This window comes from Marmota marmota, unplaced genomic scaffold (genome assembly GCF_001458135.2).
Source record: "Marmota marmota marmota unplaced genomic scaffold, marMar, whole genome shotgun sequence".
Classification (NCBI taxonomy): Eukaryota; Metazoa; Chordata; class Mammalia; order Rodentia; family Sciuridae; genus Marmota; species Marmota marmota.
In genome coordinates this window covers 24,600,193-24,622,677 of record NW_026000082.1, presented here as the reverse complement: position 1 = coordinate 24,622,677, position 22,485 = coordinate 24,600,193, and the positions used below count along the sequence as shown (strand labels likewise).

The following is a 22,485-nucleotide window of genomic DNA, read 5'->3' as shown; positions in this document are numbered from 1 at the left end:
AATTACCTAGTCTTAGTTGTGTACTGTCTTGGTGGGAACTGTCAATCCAGGTGTCTTGACTTCCCTTAGCCAAGGATTGGACATAGGGTTCAACTAAATTATTCTCCCTCCCTCTCTTCTCCAAGCTAATCTGAATCTTGGATACAGTGACCCAAGGGTAGGAGATGGATAATACCTGTTTATTCTCAGACATGCCCTGATGACTCCTTCCATTTGTTCCTGCTATCTGAAGTCCCCTTGGGTTTGGCTTGTCCTTTCCAATATCAGTATTTTCTGCTTTTCTTTTGGTTTTGTAAGCTACCCCTCAAATTTTATTTCTTTTTCATTTCCTCCATGGATTATCTAGCTGTGATTTCTGTGTGCTTGCAAAGGAAAAAAAAAAAAAAAAAAATATATATATATATATATATATATATATATATATATATAATTGACATATTTATCACCTGTTGCTCTTGGGTGACAAGTGACAGAGAATCCAGCCCACAATGGGTTAGGCAAAAAGTGAATGTAATGGGTCAAGCAAGGGGAAAATCCAGGAATAGATTGGACATGAGAGCAGGCTGGATTCAGGGGCTTAACCAGAGTGATTAATATTTAATTTCTGGGACTTGGTTTTGCTCTCCTGAATGTTGTCTTCTTTCTTGAGATCCACATAAAGGCAAGATATCTTCCAGTATCTCTAGGCGAGCACAGTCTCTACTTGGAGTTCTATAAATGAGTACTTCTCTTTCCCAGGGCAGCCTCTCAAAGTTGTGAGCTGGTTCTCATTGGCCTGATTTGAGACCCATGGTAACCTCAAAATCAATCCCTGAAGACAGGGACATACATTGCTCTGATTGGCTGGGGTTGAGTCACCTGCCTGTCCCTAAAGCTTCCAAAAACAACAGAGGTGCCTAAAGTTTATAAAAACACATACACGCTGTACTATGAGAGTGCAGAGTGCAAATAGATGGCACTCAAAGAGATAACTGAAGATAAGTTAAGGAGGACACTATTTGCACAGGTATGGGTAGGGTTATTGCCAAACTCCCTGGAGCTAGGACAGTGGAGAGCCATTACTATTCCCAGGCCTCAGGGGACAGGGAAAGGAGCAAAGCTGCTCCTTTCCAAATAGGTTTCCAGTGGAGCTGTGGCCTTTGGTAAAGAAGCACAGCCACTACCCCACAGGTGACCTGGTAGAGATTGGGGGGTATAGAAAAATTACCTTGACCACCCTCCTTCTCTCCACACACTTTCCTGTTTGTGTCTCCCACATCCAAGGGGAAGAAAGAGGGTCACAAGCCTAGTGGATGCAGTTCACCTTAAGACTCCTGGGAGCAGAGCAGAGTGAATAAGAGAGTGAGGACAAGCAGAAAGTATAATCTCCAAGTGCATAAGCTCTCAAGTCAGACGAACTTGAACAGGTGACTTAACCTCTCTGCAATTCAGTTTCCTAGTCTGTAAAGGGGAATATTAACAGAACTACTTGCTGTGTGAGGATAAAGGTTTAGCAGAGTGCCTGCCTGACATGAGTAAGCAATACATTCCCATAAATATGTAAATCATATATTTAAGATACTATATGCACTGGGATAAAGTCTAAGCTGCTATAACAAATAGGCCCAAATGTACAATGATTTAAATGCAATAGAAGTTTATTTTTTGTTTATATACAGTTTGCATACTTGTTTACAGTCCAGGGTCATTGCAAGTTGATGGGTAGTTTTCCTTGTGGGGACTTAAGGACCTAGGCCCTTTCTCCCTTGTGGTTCTGCCATCCCCTCAGGTCTCCAGTGAGTTAAAAGGGAAGGAGAGTAGAGGAGGCATGCCTGTTTCTAAATATTAGTTCTGGGCTGGGTGCAGTGGCCCATGCCTATAATTCCAGCAACTATGGAGGCTGAGAGAAGAGGATTGCAAGAGTGAGGCCAGCTTGGGGAGCTTAGCGAGATCCTGCCTCAAAATAAAAACTAGAAAGGGCTGGGGATGTAGCTCATTGGTAAAGTGTCCTTAAGTCCCACCCCAGTACTGCAAATAAATAAATAAACAATTATAAAAGCTTTGCTCTGGAAGGGGCACACAGCATTTGCTCTCACATTCCAAGAAAACCAAACACCATTCTAGAATTTCAGAGAAGGATGTAATACAAGAGACAGTATACAAAAGTATTTGAAGGATTAAAGGAGCAAAAGGCTGATGGAGAGGTTACCCAGAGATTGCAAACTGTAGGAAGCCATTACCACCCTGAGGCTGGAAGGTGATATGCTATTCAGAGCCCAAGTGTGTTGGATCAGGGTTGGAGCTCCTGATGCCATGGACTCTGTAGGGTTACTGCCCTACAGGAAACCAGGAGCTCACACTCTTGCAGATGCTGTGGTCTGGAAGTCTGAAGTCACCCCCTTCTGTTACTGTCACTGCTAGAGCTAGAATTAGTGAATTTCATGCTGCTAAGGCTACTGGAGTGCACGCCACCACCTACCCCACCACCACCACCACCACCACCAAAAAATGCTGGGTGAGAGTTTTCATCTACCCTGCTGTTTTGCTGCTATGGCAGTTGCTGCTCCTACCATATCTAGAGAAAGGGGAAAAGCTTTTACCTTCCAAACTTCTACCAGTGAAACTCATTGGCACAACATACTAGGGAGTCAGTTGATAAAGGAATCTGAGAAATGAAGTGTACAGGCTTCCAGCCGCTTGCTATACAGAGGGGAACATAGGATGAATAGCAGTGGGGGCAAACAGTGACTGGTACTATAACTTCAGTGTATTAAAGATTGTCATTTCAGCCACCTTCCTGAAGTATTTGCCGAACTTCCAAAGTAGCTTGACAATCTCCCTATCCCCAATGCTGGATTTCTATAAAGGAACGGGAGGTACTCACCCCAGTTGCAGAGGGAGATAGGCTATCCTCTCACTTCATTCTTTGTAGGTTTTTATTGATTGACTGATTGGTGCTGGAATGCTCAACCACTGAGCCACATCCCAAGCCCTTTTTATATATATTTTATTTTTATTTATTTATTTAGTAGTGCTGGGGATTGAACCCATGGACTTGTACATGCAAAAAAATTACTCTACCAACTGAGCCATATCCCCAGCTCTCTATATTTTTTATTTTGAGACAGAGTCTTGCTAAGTTGCTTAGGGCCTCACTAAGTTGCTGAGGCTGGGTTTGAACTTGCGATCCTCCTGCCTCAGCCTCCTGAGCCTGCCTTATGGGTATATTTAAATGGTTCCTTTTCCTAAAACTCTGGGAAGGGGGACACCAAACAATTAGCTCAAAAAGTTTTGGAGTATCACCAAGAAGAGGAATGTGACTTATTTTCCAGTTTTATCTCAGCTGACGCATATAAGGTTTGTTGATCTGCCTCAGTGTTGCAATAGCAGGGATGAGAGGAGGTGGGAAGATGTATTGGAGACAGAAGATGTGGTGGCAATGTCAACTAGAGAGAGGATGAAGGATGTGTCCTTGAATGGTCAATCCCTACATCCCTACAGTTATAAAGAATGGAACCTGTAGCCCAAGCACTGACAGATGAAACTTTTTGCAATGATGGAAATATTCTATATCTACACTGTCATGTCTAATACTAGTCATGTGTGGCTATTGAAATGTGGCTAATGCAAATGAAAAACTGAATTTTAAATTTTTATTTAATTTAAACTTAAGTAACTACACGTAGATTATGGTTACTAGATTGGACAGTGCAGCTATAGATCTTAAAGCTAGGGGGAAAGAGGCTAGATAAGATGGCGAGCTGAAGGCTTACTGGAACCTTTGCTAAGGAACATGATGTGCTGCCAATTGGACATGTAGAAAAAAAAATGTAGTTATATTCCAAGGGACCATTGATACCTAAGAGAATAGTTTGGGTTGAGCATAGCAGGCCTGCAGAAAATCCAAGTATTTAGTATTCTATCTGGTATTCTATTCCTGACTCTAAGTATACAACGAAATTGGATTCATGGTGGTGAGACTGAAAATTCTCCTGGGCACAACAGAATAGCCACCCTGATTATTAAAATATCAAAACCCTTCCATACTAACTGGTAAACACCCACCTCCCCAAGTGCCTCCTTCCACCCCAGCCACTCTGTTCCCACCCCCAGGACTCCCTGGACTCTTGAACTACCTAGTCGGGTCTCTATTGCCCCTCCTTCTGGCCTGGCATGGCCAGGGGCTTTCAATGCCCTGCTCAGGGGATTAGCCAGTGCTGGCATCATCCTGGTTGTTACATATTTGCAACATCACCCCTGGTCTTGGGCATTGAAAGCACAGTCACTGATGTGAGGTTACTCATGTAGGAGAACACTGCGATGACCCTAGGGAGCTGCTGGCCCCAACTCATTGTAGGCAGTCACAAGAGAAAAACCTTTTTCTTCTCTCCTTCCTCCTAAAATTGACACTAGGTGTAATGCCAGGTTCCTGGGACCCCAATAGACCTCCAGGAGCCGAATCCGATACAAGCACACAAGAGTCTTTACTGCAAGCTCAAGCCTGGACTCACAACCATTCCCGACGCAGTGGTCCCAGGGAGTGAGTCCTGGTCCTTTGTTCAGTGAGATTTTATAGGTTTTGGGGATACTCTATGCGTCACAACATCACACAGCAAATCATTCCATACCTTGGGAAAATCAAACAACACTCTTAACATTGATTAGCACATTCAATGGAGGGAACAAGTTGGGTAGGGGTGATTGGTTAGTACAAGAGGGGGATTCGTTTGAACTGATTGGTTTAGGTCACGAGGGGGTGTATGTGCTAAACTACATGGTTTCCCAACATGTTATCAACCACCATAAACTACTGGGGGGTCATCTGGCATCCCAGGTATTTTCCCTGTCTCATGCTGATTGGAAGTTGCTAGGGGTTGCTATGGGTCCTCACCTAGCCTAACTGAGTCAGGGACACCTGGCACTGCAGACCTGCCTGTTATTTACAGACAAACAACTCAGCAGGGTGGGTATGTGCCTAGGAGTGCTCTGTGGGTTTTTCCAAGGACAAGAGTCACACCCCCTTCTTTAGGACAGGTCTTGAGGTAGAAGCTGGTTTCTCAAAAATGGAGTCACATCAGTTTCTCACAGGAAAGCAATCACAAGGAGTGGGACAAGTGTGTAAGAGCTGCCTCCTGCTCCCAGCCACTGGAACCTCGAGTCCCGCCCTTCATGGAATGGGTCCTAGGAAAGATTAAATGTGAGATTGAAAACTAATTTGGATGGAATTTCACTGACTGAAAGTGACTGAAATTATGGGTTGGGATGTGTTGGGTAGGAGGGTGACAGGAAAGAGCACCTTTGTTCCTGGTACTAACTTCCATATTGACCTCCTTCTTTTGTCTGCCATGGCTAGTCCCTGGCACAGACCCCCTCTTCATCTCTCATCATTGAGCCTTATTGTCCTATCCTTTGGACACTACACACACACACACACACACACACACACACATCCCTACATGCCTGACATTCCTCAAAACCTTCTTAAAACTTCCAGAGGCCTCTGGAAATCTAAAATGGGCAAATCAAGTATCTAGGGGCCAGCCTAGCTCAAGCTTGAATAATTAGATATTGTATTCTGCGAGTCTGGAACTTTGAATGGAGAGGCACAGAAATCTTGTCATCAGAGCAGAATTGTATGGCTGGTGGTGCTCTAGGGAAAAAATAATCCTGTGATGTCTTGCTATGGGGGCTCAGGTTCTCATCTTCTCTTTTTGTGATGATTTCTTGGTTTTTCAATCTTTTCTTGGAGTCCCTGAGGTTTCCCATAACCCTTCTAACATATCATCCTGCCTCTCCTCACCTCCCCACCCCTGCCTCCATCTCGCAGCCTCCGCCCTTTTTTCCCTTAAGTTAGCCAGAGCTGGTTTCTATGGATCGCAGCCAGAGGCATCTCAACTAATAAAGGCCATTCAAGGTCAGAGATAGAAGATGCAGTGAGAGGCAGCTGCCAGCAGAGGGGGCTGTGGACTCACTTTGAAGGGACCTCTGAGTGGCCCCAAAGGCCTTTGAAAGAAAGGTGGGTGGGAGAGCCAGAGAGTGGCCAAAAAGTCCTTTCTTGCAGCATTTTATCCCATCAAGAGCAAGAAGGCTGTACAAAAAGATTGTGAAATGGAAAGTCGGGGCCTTTGATCCAATCACAGCTACATCATTCTCTTCACTTACTGGTGACCTTGGGCAAGTCACCTAATCTTTCAGTTTTGCTACAGATAGAGCACCAGGATAGCACAGAGATGTACTTCAGGCCATGGGGACTCTTTCAGGTACCTTGAGATTTATGGTTCTAAAGCTGGGTAGGTGAGACAGCTGGATATCTTCCTGGGAGAATTTGTGGTACTTCTGAGAACAGAAAATCCTAGAGACCAGAACATGAGGATAGCCTAGGAAATCGAATTCATTCCTGATGTTTAGGATGATGAGAATGGGGCTGGGCCATGATGGGGGCTGTGAGGCATCTTGGTGAGGGTATCCACCACTGAACATCTTTGGCCTCCAGGGATAACCAGTTTGCTAGGAGGACACAGTGATGGTCTGATTGACTCACAGGTTCTCCCTGGACATAGCCCTTAGGTGCACAAGGGTTAGAGGTTGTGGGACATTAAAGTGTTTTTACCCAACCAGGATAACTTTTTTTTTTTGCTTATTTGTTTTTGGTATCAGGGATTGAACCTGGGGTGCTTAACCACTGAGCCCCATCCCTAGCCCCATCCCCCCCTCTTTTTAAAATTTTGAGACAGTGTCTCGCTAAGTTGCTTAGGGCTTTGCTAAACTGCAGAGGCTGGCTTTAAACTTGAAATTCTCCTACCTCAGCCTCCCAAGATGCTGGGATATCCGGTGTGTGCCACTGCACCCAGCAGAACTGGTCTTTGTACCTGGTTCTCTAGGTACTATGGCCTTATATATAGTAGGGATTGACATAAGGCCCCCATCTGTCCAGTTCACCAGTTCGCTGCTCTGGAACCAGAACTGGATCTCTCTGGGTCTCCTCCATGGGTGATGTTCCTGCTGATGTGGAGACTGAAGTCTCCTCAGATTGTCCCAGGGGCAGCCTCAGTGGAATCAGTGTGTCCTATCATGGCCCTCAAGGAAGAGACCACATTATAACCTTCCCAGACCATGGCCGCCACAGCCCAGAGTTCATGTAGCTGATGAGCGTGGGTAGAATATCTTCCTCCAAAGGTCCTGGTAATGCTCAGTAAGTAGATGCTCTCTGGTTTCTGCAGCATCTTCATGCCAACCAGCTTGAAGCCCAGCCTCTCCAAACCCTGGATCATAGCTCCAATTAGCTTCCACTGCACCCCATCGGGTTTCACTAAAATCAGAATCTGCTCTTGAGTCCAGGAGAGCCCTTTTGAGGTGGGGTGCACGAGCAGGCACAAGTTATTTCTTCACTTTAAAACTCATTCAAGAGACTGGGGTTGTGACTCAGTGGTAGAGTGCTCACCTAGAACGTGTTGGGCACTGGGTTCAATCCTCAGCACCACATAAAAATAAAATAAAGATATTGTGTCCAACTACAACTAAAAAACAAAACAAAACAAAAAAACTCATTCATTTAGCTGGAGATGGGGCAAGCCTGTAATTCCACTGACCTGGGAGGCTGAGGCGGGAGGACTGCAAGTTTGAGGCCAGCTTCAGCAACTTAGCAAGGCCCTAAGCAACTTAGCCAGAACCTGTCTCAAAATAAAAAGGGCTGGGGATGTGGCTCAATGGTTAAGCACCTCTGGGTTCAATCCCTTGTACCAAAAAAAAAAAAAAAGGTTATTACAGCACCTTCCCATAGGGTTGTTGTAAGGATTTTAAAGCATTATCCACGTAATGCAGCTAAAATCTGGCACATAGTCAACATTCAACAAATGTTAGTTGCCACGCTTGTCATTACTGTAAGATACTTGTAATTTTTTCAAGATGAAGAACTGTTTTGCAGGGGCACCCGGATGGAACTGCATTTTAGATCTCAGCCTCCTTCCTTCCCACTGGACCAGAGCTGAGCTTTGCTGACTTCCACACTTCCACTGCTCTTCCCAGCCCAGGCAGACCCCTGATGGGCCAGCTTCATGGTCACCCAACCTATGGAGCCACACAGGGCCCCACTCTTGATTCAATGCTCAGCTGTTGCCATTTTGAAATTCTTAGTAACTTTTAAATAATGGCCCCATATTTACATTTGCACTGGGCCCCTGCAGTTAGGGGATTTTTCTTATTCTCTGGCAATTTGTGATTGCTTTCTAGTTGACCAGTTCCTCATACATATAAATATATAAAATATTTATATGTTAATATTTTATCTTCAAAATGCTTGGGTTTTTATATTATTTTATTAACTTTTTATCTTTCAAATTGTTTAGCTTTTGGTTCTGTGTGTTCATTATGTTTCTTCTTTAATGTTATGGCTTCTTTAAAAAAATTCTGGCTTAATGATCTTACATTTTGTTCTTACAACCTTCTTAGCCCTTTAAATTGCATTTCTCATAAAGTTTAATTGCATTACCTTTATAATATCTACTTCCATCTGACAGACACTGCCTTGAGAGGGCTGTTTCTCAGCCTTTGTCTAATGTATTTCACCCACTGATCAAAATACAGCAGCCTAATAATACCACTACTAAGTCAGAAAATGCTTTTAACATTTGGTGGAGACCCTTTCAGGTTATATAACATCTGTCTATTAATCTGCCTCTCTATATAAAACTACATATATGTCTCTCTATTAACCTGTTTTTCTAATATAGTTAATTCATCTTTCTAAAACAATGTACATTTTTCTACAAAAATCACTTCTTAGTGTCTACGTCTTCCATTTCATAAACATCATAGTTTATTCAACCAGTCTGCTCTTTGGGGATTTTGAAGTATTGCTTACAATTGTTCATTATTATAAATCATGGTATAGGTAACTGAAATGGCATTAGTTCACATCTGTGATTTACTCTTAGGATAAATTCAGGAATGGGAAATTGCTGGATCAAAGAGTGTAAACTGTTTAAGAATTTTTCATCAAATTTTTGACCATGAAATATATCCTCATGCTATAAATTCAAAACATACAAAAGGGATACACAGAGAGGTCTCTCTCTGCCTTCCCACCCCTCCTCACAATTCTCCAGTCATCCATTTCCCCTCCCCAGTGTAACTAATATTACCAGTCATTAGGAACATCTTTAAAGTTATTGACATAGGTTGGGCACGGTGGTGCACACCTGTAATCCCAGCAGCTCAGGAGGTTGAGGCAGGAGTTCAAAGCCAGCCTCAGGAATTTAGCACAGTTCTGTCTCAAAATAAAATATAAAACTTTATGGGGATGTTGCTCAGTGGTTAAGGCCTCTGCATTCAATACTGGATACCAAAAAAAAAGTATTTCATATTCATTGTAATACATCCAAATATCAAAGGAGAATATAGAATAAAAAGTAAAAGTCCTTTCCCTACCACTCAACCCCAATCCTGCTGCTTCCCCAAGGGTGTCCTTCATTAAACTTTGAGTCTTTACTTCCTTCCAGGCCATTTTTTTCACTTGCAAACACACACACACACACACACATCACATCACACGCTTGCTCCTAATTCATTTGATCATTCCCCTATTAATGGATATTTTCTTGATTTGAAGATGGTTTGAGTATGCCACCAAGGATTCGGGTGTTAAAATTTGATCCCCTTTTGTGAGCTGTTAGGAAGGTGAAAACTTAATCTGACTGTGCTATTTAGAGGTGGGTTTTTGAGAGATTGTTAGAATTACATAGGTCATCAGGATGGAGCCCCATGATTGAATCCTGGTGGCTTTATAAGAAGAGGGAAAGGGACCAGAAGACACACATGGACATGCACATCTCTGTCTCTCACCATGTGATTCCCTGCACAGCCTTGGGACTCTGTCAGCAAGACAATCATCAGGTGTGGGCCCTTTAGACCAGAACCATTGGCCAAAATAAGCTTCTTTTCTTTACAAGTCAGCCAGCGTTAAATTTGGTTACAGTAACATAAACCAGACTAATATAGATGTTTATAATTATGTTCTACGTTTCACTTATAGAAACTTTGCTATAGTAAACCTATACATAAACCAAGTCTCTTCTGTAGGGTGACTAATAATGCTCTCTACCAATTAACACTCCATCACAGTGTATTGAATTGGTTATTTCCCCATACCTTTACCCAAATTGGGCATCATCTGTCTTTGACATTTGACAATTTAATTAAAGATTATATCTTGCTATTGATTTAACTTATGTCTCCTGATTATTACTGAAGTTGAGTATCTTTTTTTCTTTAAATATATATATTTTTTTAGTTGTAGGTGGACACAATACCTTTATTTTATTTATTTATATATTTATTTTTTGGTACCAGGAATTGAACTCAGGGGCACTCAACCACTGAGCCACATCCCCAGCCCTATTTTGCATTTTATTTAGATACAGGGTTTCACTGAATTAGTTGCTTAGGGCCTTACTGTTGCTGATGCTGGCTTTGAACTCAGGATCCTCTGTCTCAGCCTCCCTAGCCACTGGGATTACAGGCATGCACCACCACCACGCCCAGCGCCTTTATTTGATTTTTATGTGGTGCTGATGATCGAACCCAGTGCCTCACACAAACCAGGCGAGCACTCTACCACTGAGCCCCAGCCCCAGCCCTAAAGTTGAGTATCTTTCATATGATTTTCTATTTACTTATCACTTCTATTTACTTATGACTTGTCTTTTTTATACTCTTGGGCCAATTTTTATTGGGTTATCTTTTTCTTATTAATTTGTAGTATCTCCTTATGTGCTATAAATCAAACCTCTTGCCTATCTTATAAATAGTAAATATTTTTCTCAGTCGGAGCCTTTTAGCTTTGTTTCAGATATTTTTTGGCCCACATAAATTTCTCATTTTATATAGTAAAATCTCATCCATTTCTACAATTCCTTCTGGTCTTTTTATAGTTATGTTCAAGTCTTTGCTCAATTTGGAATTTATTCTGACATGTTGTGAGGTAAGTACTCAACTTTATTTTTATCCTTCTTTTACTTTTTAAATCCATTTCTAAGTGGGTTGAAATAATTTTTGTATCATCTAGGTGAAAATAGCAAGATGAAAATTCCTTAGGAAAGGATTATTGGGAATCTTATGGGGGCCTACTGGTAATCTCTCTGTGACATTCAAATTTCTCTTTGACAATGTTCCACATTCAAATTATTTTTGGCCATACACAAAACTATGGGTGTCAGCTGGTTGATACCTATGAAGACATTTTCTAAAATTTCTGATCTGGTTTCAGGGAAAATGGAGGCCAAAGGAAGAGAAATCAAGGAAGGTAATAGATGGGTTTGGGGGAACTTCTGGGGGTTTAAATTGCCAAACACTGGGTAGGAAAGAGAGGGCCCAGAATAAAATAAATCTGAAAAGAATGAAGACACCATTTTTGACTGCATAGTGGACATGTTTTCCCTATTTAAAAAGAACAAACAAAATTGAATTTTGAATGGAGAATTTACAGATGGAATACTTCTAATTAAATCACCCAATTCTGCCCACCTCCTACCTCTACAGTGGCAGGAACCCTGCTGAGCAGGGCCATCAACAGGTAGGCACTCAGGAAGTTTGTGGCCATTGATAAAATATTGAAATACTAACATGCTACTTGGCAAATGGAAAATAGTAACTGCAATAAATAATCAAATTAATTATCAGTAGAAGTTATAAGTCCATTAGGATACCATCACGACCACTGATGAATGAGCTTCCCAAAATAGCAACTCTTGAGAAACAGCCACACTCTCTGCCTCTTCGCCCACAAATCGGCAGACAGCTCGACAGCATTGCTCATTCTTTATGAGGAACTCTGGGCTTCAGCGGAATCACCAGTTTATCTTTATCCTAAATTACTCATTTGTTAGTGCTTCCAAAGAATGTAGCCTTTACTTAGGTTTTATTGTTTGCGCATTGTAATACTTGCAGTAGGTGTGCAGGGTTTGGTTTTCTTGAATGATCCAGCACGTCCAAAAACATTTAAAAGATGGACACCCAGGATGAAGATGCATCTCTTGTTGCAACTGCCACTACCTCTGTTTAACTGAAATGGCCTCAGTTTTGGTTTGCCTTCCTCCACGCTTGTTCCTATACTATAGTCTATGGTCTTCACACAGAAACCAGAATGATCTTTCAAAAGCAAAAACTATTCTTTCAGGCCACCTTCCTACCTCCCCTCTGGCCCCATTTCATAGATCCCGTCCCATCATTCACTTTCCTCTGCTACAGGAGTACTCAAGAGAAACGGAACCAATCGGGTGTGTATTTACACACAGAGAGAAAGCTCTATTCTAGGGAATTGGCTCATGTGATTTGGAGGCAGGCAAGTCTGAAATTTGCAGGGCAGGCTGGCAGGCTGGAAAAAGCTGATTTTGCAGTCTTGAGTGGGAAGTCTGGAAACTTGAGTAGAATTTCTATGTTGCAGGCTGGAGACAGATTTACCTTCGTTGCCTGGGGGACTTGTCTATGCTATCAGGACCTTCAACTGATAGAATGAGACCTACCCACATTATGGAGGGTAATCTGCTTTACTCAATATCTACTGATTTAAATGTTGATTAAATCCAAAAAAGTACCTTTATAGTAACAGCTAGTGTTTGAATGAACAACCAAGCACCATATTCTAGCCATGTTGACCCATAAAATTAATGTCACACAGCCTCTTTGCCACCTTTGGTGGGACTAAGGGCTATCTCAGGGCCTTTATGCTTACTTTTCTCTCTGCCCAAAGGTCCTGTTCCACATATTCTTGTGGTTCCAAGGTAGCTAGCTGCCCAGCTGGCTCCCTCACCTCCTTTCAATTTTACTGGATGCAGCCCTCTCTGGTAGCCCTGTTGCAAGCCTCCTCCAGCCCAGCACTCCCAGCCCCTTCTGCTGGCCTTCTGTGTAAGTGGTCTCAAGTGTGGTGAGCCTCAAAGGTTCATTTTCTAATCTGTTACTTTCTAGACACAAACAATTTTGTCCTGGATTATAAACTCCTTAATAGTTTGGACCTTATTTAACTTGCATGCTGGGCCACTGATTAAACTGTTATCCTCTGCTCCAAACCCTCCCTTCTATAATCTGCTTTGTGAGACTAGGGCCGGGGCTCTGAAAACTACATTTCTGCTCTACTAGCTAGCTCCCTGTTGGGCTCTGTCCATAGGGGACTCTACAGGGTGTTCTAAGGGAACCCAGGGAATTGTTTTCATCACATATGGTAAGACACGAAGAAATTATATCACGAAGGAAGAAGCATCTCACAGTCCCCTAGAGCAGGAGTCATGCTGCCTCGTGGCATGGGAGGGGGCACACGGAAAAGCACCAGGGTCAATTAGAAGGCAGAGGGAGCAAGGGGCATGTGTGGGCCAGAGTGTTTTTACTGTAGTTTTCACTGGAAGGAACAGGAAAGGCAGGGTAAGCAGCCATGGGATCAGGTAATTGGGGACAATTTCAGCAGACCTGGGGGATAGGAGTTGTCTATTACGTGGCCCTGGCAATTAAGTCAGATGGATAGGGGCCCAGCTCCAGAGCCTGATAGAGTTGGCGGTTGGGGTTCTAGACTCCAGTTTGCTTGGTTTGCAAATGAAAGGCAAGCTCTAGGGGGAGCTGTTTGCTATCTTTAGGAATTTGCTAATCCTGGAAGGGACAGGCCCTCTACCGTCTGTAAGGCCCCAAGATGTCAAAGCATCAAATAAAATAAAATTAAGACATGATTAATGCACAGGGAAAAAACATGAAAGGATGGAGGTGGGAGAAGAGACTCACTTCCTCTGTTGGTTCCCTGTGAACTTCCTGTGGGCTCTCTGATGGTTTACATTTTATGAGCATCACTCTCAAAGGGCTCTATTCCACTCCCTAGCAACAGCAGGGTCTTCCTGTAGCAGAGACTAAGACTAGTTTACAATTTCCCACCACATGCAGAGCCAACCCCACTGTGTTCTTCTCAGAGACACCAGCACCAGCCCTCCAGTATCACATCCCCAAGAGTCTGAGTCTCAGACCCGTGGGACCCTCTTCCAGATTCAGAGATAACAACTTCATCCAAGCAGTGACCCAATCTCCGAGGTCTGAATTTTAGCTCAGCAGAGTTTCCTTCTAAACTTACAAATTTTAATAATTCAAACTCTCTTATTCCCTCAGCCTAGGGGTGGCAGCTTCTTCCTAAAATTCCCACCCATATGTCATGCTGGTATTTTTTACTGCCCTTTTAGCTACCATGTTAACAACTTCATACATAGCTAGCAATTACTTATATTCAACTCTCTTTCTCTAAATTTTTTTTTCTTTAAATTATTAATGAGGTTCTTTCTCCTGATAGGGCCATGGCTGACTGAGAAATCAGCGCCACGAGTAGTTCCAGGAAACAGATCTTCAAATATAGGACTTTCTTTTCTTTCTTTTTTCCTTTTCTTTATTGTTTTGCTTTTCTTGAATTTGAATTCAGTGCTGAGTTCCTTGCCCATGTAAAATGGGGTACTAGCAATCCATGGCATACAGCGACATCACAATTAATACAATTATTACCTATGGTTAATTGAGATGAAGTGTCTATTGCAGGTTCCTTGGGGGACAAAGTAGCTATTCCACTTGGTCATATGGACCAGGATGTGAGATGGATTGTTTTGAATGCACTAGACTGCTTATAGAAAGAAAATGATAAGTTCAGCAGAATAGTTGACCAAATTGGAAGAGTAATTAATATAACTTAGAAATGGATGCTATGAATATCCCCCAAAGACTGATACAATGATTACTAAAACAGCATCCTCTTAGTTAGGGAGAGGATTAGGCATTGTTTATCCTCTCATTAAGGAGAATGGTATCTTGTTAGGCAAAAAGATTGTTTTCATTGTCTTACGGAAGTTTAAATACGTGAACAAAGGTGTAAATGCATCTTGAGAAACCAAAGTGATGGATTGTTCCTGTTATTACGCTGTTGTCGGTTAGCTCCAATCCACTGTCCTATACTCTGCTGGGTTGGGAACTCTGTGAACCACATATCTTCTTTGCCGAAGTAAGCGCCCTACAAGGCTTTGTCAATGGATGGTAGCAGAGGAAGATTTAACACAGGAGGAGGATTCCCTTGTGAGCATCACCCAGCAACCTGGAAAGCTCCTTCCCATGGAGGTTGCTGAATCCAGTGTGCAGTCTTCCCAGCACCTGCAGGCCAGCCTCAGGGTGCTTCCTCCAGGAACTCTAGCAGCCGCTGTGTAGCACGGCTTCTCAGAGGTCTGCGTTTTGACTCTGCAGGGCCCCTGAGCTAAGCTTGAGTTTTAATAATTTAAGTACCTTCCCTTTGTTCTCCTAGCCCAAGGAGTGGCAGTTGCTTCCTGTAATTTCTGTCTGTAAGATACTTTAATGTCCTTTTCTTGCCTGCATTTTATCACCTACCCAGGCTCAGAGCCTTGCAGTGGGTAAGTCCTTCTGCATATGCTCAAGGCTGAGCAGAAATTTCTTTTATCCTCTCATTTATATGGATGTAGAACCTAGGTCACAGAGCAGTTAAGTAATCTTCCCATGGTCTTACAGCTGGTAAGCGATAGAGCTAGACTTTAGTGGGTCTGGTAGATTCATTTTTTTTTCTTTCCGCTTCCTCCTATTTTTTTGTTGTTGTTGTTGTTGTTTACTTTGTTGCATATATGTGTTACTGAGAGGTTGAATACAGGGGAACTCTATCATTGAGCTATGTCCCCAGCCCTTTTTATTTTGAGACAGGGTCTCCCTAAGTTACTGAGACTGACCTCAAACTTGTGATCCTCCTGCCTCAGTCTCTGGAGCCTTTGGAATTACAGACATATGCCACAATGCTGGGACAATAATTTATTTTTCATATGAATCAATTTCTTGATGCCATCCCAGTCTTCAGATACCCATATGAACCAAGCCTTCCTGGTCAAGCACATTGACTTCAGAGTTGGTGCATTTATCCACTTTGGTACACTGCTTCTATGGGTGGTGGGTGGTAAAGACAGATATTGTTAAGAGCATGGACTTTGGTGGCAAATAGATTAGGTTAAAATCACAGATCTGGGGCTGGGGTTTTATAGCTCAGTGGTAGACTGCTTGCCTGGCATGTATGAGGCACTGTGTTCAATTCTCAGCACCACATTTAAATAAATAAAATAAAGGTCCATCAACAACAACAAATTAAAAAAAAATCAGATCTACCATTTGTTACTTACAACTTACACGAACTAAGCAAGTTTTTTCACTTTTCTAAGTGTTATGGTTTGGATGTGAGGGGTCCCCCAAAAGCTCACAAATGATAATACAAGAAGGTTCAGAGAAGAAATGATTGGATTATGAGAGTCTTAACCCAATCAATGAATTAATCCCCTAATAGGGATTAACTGAGTAGTGACTGAAGTGGTGGGGTGTGGCTGGAGGAGGTGGGAATTAGGGCATGGCTTTGGGATATATATTTGTATCTGGCAAGTGGAGAACTCTCTGCTTCTTGATCACCATGATGTGAGCTGCTTCCCTTTGCCACACACTCCATCATGATGTTCAGCCTCATATTGAGCCCTGAGAAATGGAGCTGGCCTTCTGTGCACTAAGAGCTCTGAAACCGTGAGCCCTCAAATAAACTTTTCCTCCTCTACAGTTGTTCTGGTCAGATCCTTTAGTCACAGCAGCAAAAAAGTTTACTAAAACACTAAAAATTCATTTCCTCATCTTTAAATGTGAAAAAATAATACATATCTACAAAAGGACTCAGTTGAAGCCATTCTAGATATTAAAAAAAAAAACCCAAAAAACACAAGACTATACCAGCTGGGCATGGTGGTACCTGCCTGTAATCCCAGTGGCTTGGGAGGCTGAGGTAGGAGGATCACAAGTTTAAAGCCAGCCTCAGCAACTTAATAAGACCCTGTCTCAAAATAAAAAATAAATTAAGGGGCGGGGGGAGTGGCTGGGAATGTGTCTCAATGATTAAGTGCCCATGGGTTCAATTCCCAGTACAAAAAAAAAAAAAAAACTATACCAGCTAGTACAGTGGTATACACTTATAATTCCAGCCATTCAGGGGCTGAAGCAAGAGGATCATGAGTTTGAGGACAGCCAGGGTGACTATCTCAAAATAAAAATGTTTGAAGGGCTGGAGATGTGGCTCAGTGGCAGAATGCTTCCCTAGCATGCTGGAGGCTCAATACTCTGTATGGCAAAAATAAAAATAAAAATGCCCATTTATGATCTATGATTGCCCCCTAGAGGTAAAATTTAAATACTGATTCCATAACTAGGCTAAGTAGAACCCCTGAAAGCCTTTTTCATCGCATGCTATCCAATCTAAAAGCCCCGCATTTCTGCAAGTCAAATGGCCTGTTAACAGCTGGGATAAACGTCTCCAATCTCTTTGAAATGTAACATCAAGCTTCCTCTAGGTAATCAGGAACTGCAAGCACAAGGGCACCAGAGAATCAATTCAATTTCCACCAGAAAAAGTAATGTATACACACACACACACACACACACACCACAAACAAACAAAACTTAAAGCCCACACAGTTTTACAAATACGTTTTCTACACTTCATAAAGAAACAAGTTATAACCATCTTATGCAAACTACCTCAAATAACCAAGTAAACAGGAAAAAAAACAAGGGCTCAACTTACTTAATTAGGCTAAAACATGTCCAAATAGCTTTATTTTAAACTTTGGGGATTGGGGAGTTTAGAAAGATACGTAGCATGCATGTTATACTACATTACACCTCAGCACAGTCTGGATCATTTCCCCATAATCAAATATTTATGGCAAAACATACTAAGGGGAATAAAATAAAAATTGAACAGCATCACATTAGTTCAGACTAGGTTTTGCTGCCAAATGAATCTGCTGAAACTGTACTCCTACCTGCCCACCCACCCCCAAAAAACACCTGCTGCTAGTTCAGAATTTCTTGAGTTTTGGAATTGTAGATAAGCATTATGGACCAATATAACTGAGCTGAACCAATCTAAGACAGCAGTTGAAGAAATTATAGCCCAAACTCAATTCTGAATATATGGCCAAGAATTCTAAAATAAAATGCTGGTAAATAGAATCTAACAGTGTATAAACAATTAATACAGCCTGCCCATTGGGATGGAAATGGAGCACCACAGTGTGGTTATGCTAAAGTTGACAACAAGACTCCTGAGACACAAATCGATTGCAACCTAGAATTCTAGGCAAGATATGGAAGATTCTGCAGCTGCATCTTCATCTCACTGGAAGGCCTAGCAGCTACCCAAGTCTAAATACATAAATCTGGTTGTCACTCACTCACCAGGCACATACAGCTGCCATGGGAGAGCTAAGGAATGCAGTGGTCATCTTGACTCAGAAGCCTCTGTTTCCACCAATATTTTCTGTGTAAACACACAGCCTGCATGCCCACTGACAACGCCTCCAAATCTACTCTACAAAGGCTGTATACACAGTAGCCCTCATTTATCTTAACTCTCAGTTTCCAAGGAAACAGTATTGTGGAAGATCAAGGTCAGTGGCAGGAAAGCTTGCCATTAGCCCTACCCTGATATTAATTTTCCTTTATTTGCAAAAGGATCATTTAACATTAGGAAATTTGCACTGTGGTTGCCAGTTAAGGAAGAAAATCATACAGTCTCTTCAAAGATGTAGAAAAATCATCCAACAAAACTAAATATGGATTCATAATAAAAACTCTTAGCAAATTAGGAATGGAAGGGAACTTTTTCAATCTGTTAAAGGGTATCTACACCAGACCTAAACTTTATGCTTAAGATGAAATTTCAGAAAAAAGATAAGATTATTCTGTATCAGCACTACAACCTACTATTATCCTGAAGTTCCTAGCCAGTGTAATAAGAGGAATAAATAAAAAGTATAAGAATTTGAAGGAGAGAATACCATCCCTAATTGCAGGTATTACTGTCAATTTAGAAAATTCAAGAAAATTTGGAGTAAAACTATATGAACTTATAAGAGAATTTGAAAAAGATGCTAGATCCAAGATCAGCATATAAAAAAATCAATATATTGGTATGTACAGAAATAAGAAACTAGAAGGTATGATAGGCAAAAAAAGATAACATTTGCAGTGTCAAGAAAAATTATAAAGCTTCTAGGAATAAGTTTTGTAAAATTGTGCTAGACCATTGTAGAGGATGATATGAAATATTTCTAAAGATATAAAGAGTATGAAAGCGGGGGCTGGGATTGTGGCTCAGTGATTGAGTGCTTGCCTTGTACATGTGAAGCCCTGGGTTCGATCTTCAGCACCACATAAAAAGAAAAAAAAAAGAGTGTGAAAGAATAAGTAGATCACAGGTAAAGTTTAAATTTAAGTGACTGCCATATTCTTCAAAGTGTTTATGCCATTTTACATTCCCATCAGCAATCTATGAGGCCTGTATTTCCTCTGCAACTTACCAACATTTGATGTGTTGGTTTTTTTTTATATATACCGTTATTTATTTATTTATTTTTATGTGGTGCTGAGGACCGAACCCAGAGCCTCACACGTACTAGGCAAGCGCTCTACCACTGAGCCACAACCCCTGCCCCTTGATATGTTTTTTTTTTTAATTGACATTCTAGTGAATGTATGGTGATATTTTATTTTGATTTTAATTTGCATATCCTTTTATATCTTCTTTGGTGACATGTATTCAAATTTTTTGCCGTTTGCTAGATTGAATCTTTTTTTTATTGAGTTGAAGGAGTATTTTATATATTCTGGTTATACATCCTTTATCAGTTATTGAGAATAAGCTATTAAAATGCCCAACTGTAATTCTTCAGTTATTTCTCATTTCACATTTATCAGTTTTTGTTTTGTATATTTTGGAATATTGTTGTTAGGTGCATTTGTGTTTATAGTTGTTACATCTTTCTGATGTCTTGACATTTTATCATTCTGAAATGTTTCTCTTGTCTCTAATAATATTTCTTAATTTAAAATCTATTTGTCTGATAATATAGCTAGTTCAATTCTCTTAGAGTTACTTGTTTCCATAGTTTATTATTTTTCTATCATTTCCAACCTACTTGTGTCTTTGAATCTGATGTGTGTCTCTGATTGACAGCATATTAATTAAATCTTGCTAATTTTTAAACTTTTTTACTGCCAGGATGAATTTCAAGTGTTGTCAGTATGTATATATGAATGTATATATTTTATTTACTTTATATGTGGTGCTGAGGATCAAACTCAGGGCCTCATACATGTTAGGCAAGCACCCTACCACTGAGCCATAACCCCAACCCCTAAATCTTGCTTTTTAAAAATCCAGTCTGACAATCCCTGCTTTTTTAATGAAATTATTCTTATAGCTGGATTTATGTCTGCTATTTTGCTGTTTGTTTTCTACATTTCTCATGTCTTCTTTTTGTTTCTCTGTCCCTCTTTGGCTGACTTATTCTGTGTTAAAAATATTTATAGTAACCATTTTAATTTATCTGTTGGCTTTTCTAAACTATATTCAGTTATTTGTGCCCTTCACTAAAAATAAATTCACTCAAACTATATTTATATATAGTGTGGTCTTTCTAGGGATGATAATATCCATCTTATCACAATCTTCTTAATTTCAATAGTAACTTTTAGATGTTTAAATATAGCAAGATTGCTTCAATATAGCTCCCTTTCTTATTACTACATCTATTATATCTATATATTATAAAACCAACAATACAGTATTATAGTTAATGATTTTTGCAATCTTTTTTTTTTTTTAAGAGAGAGAGAGTGTGTGAGAGAGAGACAGAGAGAATTTTTTTTTAATATTTATTTTTTAGTTTTCGGTGGATGCAACATCTTTATTTTATTTTTATATAAAAATAAAATAAAGGGTCTCACTAAGTTGCTTAGCGCCTCACTAAATTGCTGAGGCTGTCTTTGAACTTGTGATCCTCCTTCCTCGACCTCCCCAGCTACTGGGATTATAGGCATGCACCACCACATCTGGCACAATCTTATATCCTTTAAAGAAATTAACAGATGCAAAGAGAAAATACATATTTGTATGGTTTTTTAAAAATTTTGCCCCCCACATATAACTTTCATTTTTCTTTATTTTCCCCTGTGATTTGGGTTACCAGATGTTATTTCCTTTCAGCCTGAAGGACTTCCATTTACATTTCATACAGAGCAGGTCTGTTAGTAATGAAGTCTCAGGCTTCATTTATCTAGAAAAAAAATTTTTTGAGAGAGAGAGAGAGAGAGAGAATTTTAATATTTATTTTTTTTTTAGTTTTCGGCGGACACAACATCTTTGTTTGTATGTGGTGCAGAGGATCGAACCCGGGCCACACGCATGCCAGGCGAGCTTGCTACCGCTTGAGCCACACCCCCAGCCCTAGAAATGTTTTTGTTTCACTTTTATTTATGAGGAAAACTTTTTCTGGAAGCTATAGGCAGCATCAATTGTTTTCCTTTATCATCTTTTATTTTCTTTTAATTAATTTATTTATTTAATTTATTTAAATTTCTCTTAATTTTTATTTATATATGACAGAAGAATGCATTTTGATTCATTGTACACAATTGCAGCACATACATTTCTATGGTTGTACATGATGTAGCGTCACACCATATGTGCAGTCATACATGTGCCTAGGGTAATAATGTCCATCTCATTCCACCATCTTTCCTGCCCCCATGCATCCTCCCTACCCTCCCTACTCTTTGCCCAATCAAAGTTTTTTCCCATGCTTCCCCCCCTCCCCATTATAGATCAGCATTCACTTATCAGAGAGAACATACAGCTTTTGGTTTTTTGGGATTGGCTTACTTCACTTAGCATGATATTCTCCAACTCCATCCATTTACCTGCAAGTACCATAATTTTATTCTCTTTTAATGCTACACAATATTCTATTGTATATATGTACCACAGTCTATTTATCCATTTATCTTTTGAAGGGCATCTAGGTTGCTTCCACAGTTTAGCAATTGTGAATTGAGCTGCTATAAACATTGATGTGGCTGTGTTACTATTATGCTGATTTTAAGTCCTTTGGGTATAGACCCAGGAGTAGGATAGCTGGGTCAAAGGTAGTTCCATTCCAAGTTTTCTAAGGAATCTTTATACTGCATCTTAAATGTTACTTAATGTTACCCTGTGGCCTTCATTGCTTCTTTTTCTTATTTATTTATTTAATTGATTTTTGGGGGGCACTGGGGATTGAATGCAGAGGTGCTTTACCACTGAGCTACATCCCCAGTGCTTTTTATTTTTTATTTTGAGACAGGGCCTCTCTGAGTTGCTGATGCTGGACTTTAACTGGTCATCTTCTCGCCTCAGCTTCCCAAGTCTCTGAGATTACAGGCATGTGCCACAGTGCCTGTTGGCATCCATTGTTTTTGATGAGAAAAATGGCTCATCAGAACTGTACTTTGTGATTTGCGATAAGTTACTCTTCTTTTGCCACTTTCAAGATTTTTTGTGTGTCTTTGGCTTTCAGCAGTTTAATGATAATATGATGATAATGTGGGTTTCTTTTTTCTTTCTTTCTTTCTTTTTTTTTTTTTTTTTTTTTT

At 40.7% G+C, this 22,485-nt stretch overlaps 1 pseudogene; it reads right to left on the bottom strand.

Moving 5' to 3' along the window:
- Positions 1–1,285: 1,285 nt before the first annotated feature.
- LOC107141492 overlaps positions 1,286–22,485 on the bottom strand; it is a 27,965-nt pseudogene continuing 6,765 nt past the window's right edge.